The sequence below is a fragment of the Nycticebus coucang genome, chromosome 6 (assembly GCF_027406575.1).
Source record: "Nycticebus coucang isolate mNycCou1 chromosome 6, mNycCou1.pri, whole genome shotgun sequence".
Classification (NCBI taxonomy): Eukaryota; Metazoa; Chordata; class Mammalia; order Primates; family Lorisidae; genus Nycticebus; species Nycticebus coucang.
In genome coordinates this window covers 31449628-31456359 of record NC_069785.1, presented here as the reverse complement: position 1 = coordinate 31456359, position 6732 = coordinate 31449628, and positions in this window count along the sequence as shown.

Below are 6732 nucleotides of genomic sequence, written 5' to 3'. Positions count from 1 at the left end.
CAGCCCGGCCCTAATTCAGTTAAGGGCGCTGTCTGCAGATGCCTGTCACATAATTAAATGAGTAAGTCAATTTTCTCCGCAGTGGGAACCACTGCAACCAATCACCTCAGGCACCAATTCAGACTTAGTGGGGGCAGTGGGTGTGGTGCGTGGGTTGAAGAAGAGTGCTTGACCTCTACAGGGTGCTCAACTGGAACTGCAGATCCTGGCCTGCAGCGCAACATCCTCGTGCCCTATGTTGTGCTAAGTTGAAGATCCTTTCAGGTGAATCAGGTACAGTCGTCACCTTAAAAGAGCTGTTGAAGAGAAAGATAACTGTCGAATATCATGCTTAATATATGATCAAGGTTAGCAACTTTCTCCCCACAAGCTGGCATCTGGAACCTTGTGTAATATCCTAGGATTTCGGCTCCGAAAAGCCAGCAAGAGCAGGCCTGATTTAACCTTACCTTCTCCAACTCATTTTGGTGAAGAAATAAGTGAATGTTTGAGGTTTTGTATCTTAAGAGTTGAGATTAGTCATTTATTTTTAATGTTTTAGCTTAAAACAAAAAAAAAAACTGCCTCCTGGCCTTAGTTGCACTTTAATTTCTTCTAGACCTAGTTCATCCTACCTTTCAGCTGCAAATCTTTCTGCACATAACCAGGCACTTGATTGTCAGCTTTTTTTCCCTTAATTTACAGTAAGTAAATTTTCAGCCTCTTAATAACTTTGAACTGTCCTAGATATAAACGCAAGCAAAATTCCTAAACTAGCAAGTAAGCAACAATGTTCCTTCATTTTCATTTTTTATTTCTGCCTAGACTGGAAACTCTTTCATCTTTAATAAATGTATTGATTATCAGTGGTGAGCAAAGCCTTCCTTGGGTTCTAGAAAGAAGTAACCAATGTCAGAAAGCTTTGCAATCAATTTGAACATATAAATTCACGTTTACACCCATGGAGATTTGTACCTCTGTATGAACTTAAATTCAGCCTAAACCCCCTGATGTTGTTGAGAAGGCAGGAAAGAGGGAAAGGGAGGAAAAGAAAGGAAGAAATGACAAATTGAAACTTTCTCCTTGCCTCATCAACAAGTAGAAAGGGAGCTTCCTCACTTCCAACTTTACAGGCTAAGCAGATACTATTCAACTTCCAACTTTACAGGCTAAGCAGATACTTTTTAGTCATTCGGAAGTGGATTCCTTCCATGCTTTCTGTTCCATCAGCCAGACTCCTACCAGTAGTTTCTCCCTCATGTTTTGTATGCCTTTGATCCATGTCAACTGTAATCATTAACATCTCCATAGGAATTCTCACACAAGGGAAACAGAAGAGAGATGAAAAACATCACATTCACTTATTGAACACATCCCTTTCTTTTTTTTTTTGTAGAGACAGAGTTTCACTTTATGGCCCTCGGTAGAGTGCCGTGGCCTCACACAGCTCACAGCAACCTCCAACTCCTGGGCTTAAGCGATTCTCTTGCCTCAGCCTCCCGAGTAGCTGGGACTACAGGCGCCCGCCATGAACACATCCCTTTCTGAGACCTGCAAAGTCACACCCTATAATGAACTAAAGCTTTTCTAAACTAGTTAAAACAGAAGAAAAGATCTTGCTCTGTGTTCAGTTTATGATTCTATGATCATTAAAACATTTAAACTAATGTCAATACAAAATTGCTAATACTAGTATTGGTTTTAGTTTTTGGTTTTTTTTTTTGTTGTTGTTGTTGTTTTGAGACAGTCTCCAGCTGTCGACCTGGGTAGAGTGCTGTGACATCAAAGCTCATAGCAACCTCAAACTCTTGGGCTTAAGTGATTCTCTTGCCTCAGCCTCCCAAGTTGCTGGGATTATAGGCACCCTCCACAACGCCGGGCTATTTCTTTTGCTGCAGTTGTCCTTGTTGTTTTAGCTGGCCTGGGCCATGTTCAAACCCACCAGCCTCGGTGTATGTGGCCGGCGCCCTACTCACTGAGCTATGCACTGCCCAGTTTCAATTAGTTGAAGTCACAATATTAATATATATGAAAAGTCACGTCCATGGTGGCACCTGTGGCTCAACGGAGTGGGGCACCGGCCCCATATGCCAGAGGTGGCAGGTTCAATCCCAGCTCCAGCCAAAAACCGCAAAAAAAAAAAAGAAAAAGAAAAGTCATGTCCAAAATAGTATCAGGCTCTCCAGGTCAGGCCAACCTACGTTTGAATCTTCATTCTGCTGTTTACTAGTTGTCTCATCTGAGATAAGTTATTCAATGTGATAATCTCATTTTCTTTTTTTATAAAATGAAAATAACAATACTTAACTGCTCATTGATCAGTGTAATGTTATAATTATTTTTTTTTTCTTTTTTGCAGTTTTTGGCCAGAGCCAGGTTTGAACCCACCACCTCCAGTATATGGGGCCAGCGCCCTACTCCTTTGAGCCACAAGTGCCACCCAAGTAATGTTATAATTATTAAATGACATGATGTTAAGCATTAAGGACCCAATAAAAGTCAATAAACGTTTAACTATGTCTGATTCTCCTATTTCACTGAATAAAAGTTGGCTGAACTACAGATTCCTACTATTTGGGGCATGCAAAAGATGGCACTGGAGGAACTATAACTCAGATGGCTCTCAAAGGCAAATAAACTTTGAAAGCTGAAGCTTAAGTCTGAACATATCTTAGGAGTTTCATTACCAAAACATTGAACAATGGGACAGTGCAGGGGTAAGAAGCTTCCCAGAGGGGCAAAGTCTGATTTTATACCACCTCTATCTACAATAAGAAATCACACCTTGGGCAGTGCCTGTGGCTCAAAGGAATAGGGCACCGGCCCCATATAGTGGGGGTGGTGGTTTCAAACCTGGCCCCAGCCAAAAACCACAAAAGAAAAAGAAATCACAGCTCGAAATTGTAGCTCAGCAGCTAGGGCACCGGCCACATACACTGGCGGGTTTGAATCCAGCCAGGCCTGCCAAACAGTGACAACTACAACAAGAAAATAGCCAGTTGTGGCAGGCGCCTGTAGTTCCAGCTACTTGGAAGTCTGAGGCAAGAGAATCCGCTTAAGCCCAAGAGTCTGAGGTTGCTGTGAGCTGTGACGCCAGGACACTCTACTGAGGGCGACATAGTGAGACTCTGTCCCCTCCCCCCCCAAAAAAAGAAATCACATTCTTTACAAAAAGAAACAAATTCTCCAAAGTTCAAATAGAAAAGGACTCTTCTGAAGAAAATCTTTGCATGGAAGAGAGTCTCTTTACCAATTACTTTCCTTTAAGCTTCCTCCTTTTGTTTCTCTCCACTACTATTACATATCACTGCTCTATCTTTTAAACTTTGTCCCCCCCCTTTCCTTATTGTCTAATAGAACAGATAAAATAGATTATTATTTTCAAAGGGGAATCAAGCTGAAAACAGCACAAAGTCCAGTTTCTAAAGTTTCAAGTTTCTGATCCAGGTACTAGTAAAGCAGCAGATGTCTTCAGTGAACCCATAGCTCTTCATCCTTCCAGTTTCTGTGAAAATGAGATAACTTTGCAGGGTCCATTGGCCCATTTCCCTTCTTTCTAGCTCTTTGAGGAGTCTCATAAAAGTCTCAGTATTGCCCCCTCCCTGGCACCCAAAAGGGAATCTACCATATTGTCCTTTCCAAGGGCAAAATGCTCCCCACAACATGGGGCTGAAAGCATCAATGCCTGAGCAACACTCTCAAGTGGAATTTTCTATGATAATGAAAATATCTCTGCATTGCTTCTGCACTGGTAGCCACTACACATACGTGTCTACTAAGCACTTAAAATATAATGAGTGTGACGTAGGGAATTCATTTGGTTTTTCATTTAAATCTTACGTAGCCACTTGTGGCTGGTGGTTATCATTGGACAGAGCAACTTTAGAGCTACTCACCTCAATTCTTATGTTTAGTCTAAGAGTCACATCTTATTCATAGTTCATTCAAAAGGCAATGAATGAACTCCCTACAGGGTGCAGTGGCTCATGCCTATAATTCTAGTACTTTGGGAGGCCATGGTGGGAGGATTGATTGAGGCCAGTAGTTCAAGGCCAGACTTTTCAAGAATGAGACCCCCGTTTCTATAAAACAATTAGAAAAATTAGTCAGATGTGATGGTATGAACCTGTAGTCCCAGCTACTTGGAAAGCTGAGGCAGAAGGATCACTTGATCCCAGGATTTTAAGGTTGCAATGAGCTATAATGATGCCTCTGCACTCCAGTCAGGGCAACAGAGCAAGAACCTGTCTCAAAAAAGGGAGTGGGGGCAATGACACCCATTTGAAACAAAAAAATGATCTCTGCCAGGCCTGAACTGTCAATTTATCAGCTCCACCCACTTTTGTAATATTTAATGATAACTCACAGGCACAGGAAAGAGAGTTTGTCAAATCAATTTCTTCCCATAAAGACCATATTAATACTTAAATCATACATAAATAACACATAATGGAGACAGAAGGAAAATGCATTCTTTCATACTTGCACATAGTATATCTTGTCTTGAAGATAAGGAGAAAAAGGTACCTTACATCTTCTTCCCAGAGGCCTGCCTAGAGTAAACAGTGAGAGTACTTTCCACTCTATAATTCTATCAGATCCAGCCCAATCCTGAGATATCCCAGTATGCATACATCCCAGAAGGTATGCATTCTCCATACATTCAAATGACCTGCTTCCAAGCAGTCTCTACTTTAAAGCCGGTTTGGTCATGAAAACAAAATACAAAAGCTTCTCTGTACTTCCTTCTGAGAAAGAACCTAGAGAGATCTAAAACCAGTTCCAGCCCAGTGATCCTGTCCTCAAATTTCTACATCTTTTAGGTTTTTATCTTACATCTTACAGGTTTTCAGAAAAGTGGGGTATTTCCTTGTCCTGTCTCAGAGCATGGAATTTCCTTTATGGTATAACTTAGAATGTAGCTCCCAAACTCTTTGACACTTAGCATACTATTTTATTGGTAATTATTGGTGCTTCGGCCTCCTCACTAGACTTTGCATCCTTTCATTTACCCACCAAGTACTGAGCGCCTACTCTGTGCCACACCTGTTCTGCATTTTGGGAACAAAGTACAGAACAAGACAGACAAGGTCTCCCATGAAACTTAGTCTCTAGTGAGGTAGACTGATAATAAATCCACAATACTATGTATGCAAGATAATTTCAAGAGTAATAGATGTTATGAAGAAAATAAAAATAAGGCTGGGTACAGTGGCTCATGCCTGTAATCCTAGGACTCTGGGAGGCCAAGGCGAGTAGATTGCTTGGACTCAAGAGTTCAAGAGTGGCCTGAGCAAGAGCAAGACCACATCTCTACTAAAATTAGAAAAACTAGCTGGGCATAGTGGCACATGCCAGTAGTCAGTCCCAGCTACTTGGGAGGCAAGGCAAGAGGATTGCTGAAGCCCAAGAGTTTGTGGTTGCTGTGAGCTCTGACACCCTGGCACTCTACCCAGGGTGACAGAGTGAAACTCTGTCGGAAGGAAGGAAGCAAAGCAAAGAAAAACAGGGTAATGTTACCTCAGAAGGCCAAGGCAGGAGGAGTGCTTAAAGCCAGGAGTTCAAGGCCAGCCTGAACTGAACAAGAGCAATACCCCATCTCTACAAAAAATTTAAAAATTACCCAAGGGTGGTAGCACACACCTTTAGTGCCAGCTACGTGGCAGGCTGAGGCAGGAGGATCACTTGAGCCCAAGAGTTTGAGGTTGCTGTGAGCTGTGGTCGTGCCATTACACTCTAGTCCAGGCAGCAGAGTGAAACCCTATCTCAAAAAAAAAAAGGTAATGTGATCAAGTGATGGTGATCTCTTTAGACCCTGTGGTCAAGAAAGACCTCTGAAAAGAAGGCTTTCTTTGAGCTGACATCTGAATACAAAGTTGCCAGCTTTGTAAAGACAAGAGCAACCTAGTATAGCACAGATAGAAAGTCTATGTTTACCACTATGGCAGGTTCTTTATTTCCTTTTGATAATTGTATTTTCAGTGCTTAACATAACGCTTGGCTTTAAAGAATAATAACAGCGACAATAGGTAACATTTTTAACATAAGTAAATTTACTAAATGTTTATTCAAATTATCTTGATTAATTCTCATAAGATGCAGCCAGGAGAAGAAATTAAGAGATACTAAATAACCTGTTCAAGGGCATACAATAGGTAAGTGGCAAAGCAAAGACTGACCTTAACACAGACTTCTGACTCCAGAATTTATGCTTCTAATTAACCAATGAATCTCACTGAGCACCAGAATCTGCAGTGCTTCCTAGAAATGCAGCCTTCTAGCATCAAGCCAAAACAGTTGAATTAGAATCTCAGAGGGTAGGGATTAAAATTTGAATGTTTAACAGGCCCTCCAGACAATTCTTACACACACTGAAGTTTAGGACCACTGTGGTTTATTGCAAGAATAAATGGAAAAGTCCTGTGCTGTTTGTACCTCTTTGCCTCACATCTTGCAAATTCCTAAACCCCTTAAACTATAAATACCAGTTCTCTTAAACTTTAGTCTTTATAATAATCAGCTTAATACTGTTTTACAAAAAGGAAGAATCTCAGAATCTACTAGGTCCAGCAGGTAGGCTAAAGAAACATGCCTTGATAAACCCCCCTGCCCCCGCATTCTCCCACCCTACACCCCCAAGCCTGGTTTTAACTTAACCAAGGGGATGTTCTAAAATCTGCCAGCTTCAGGGACATTAGGCACTGTTTACCAGTTCAAGTAAAGTTTACATCCAGGCTCAAGGTTTAACTCCTC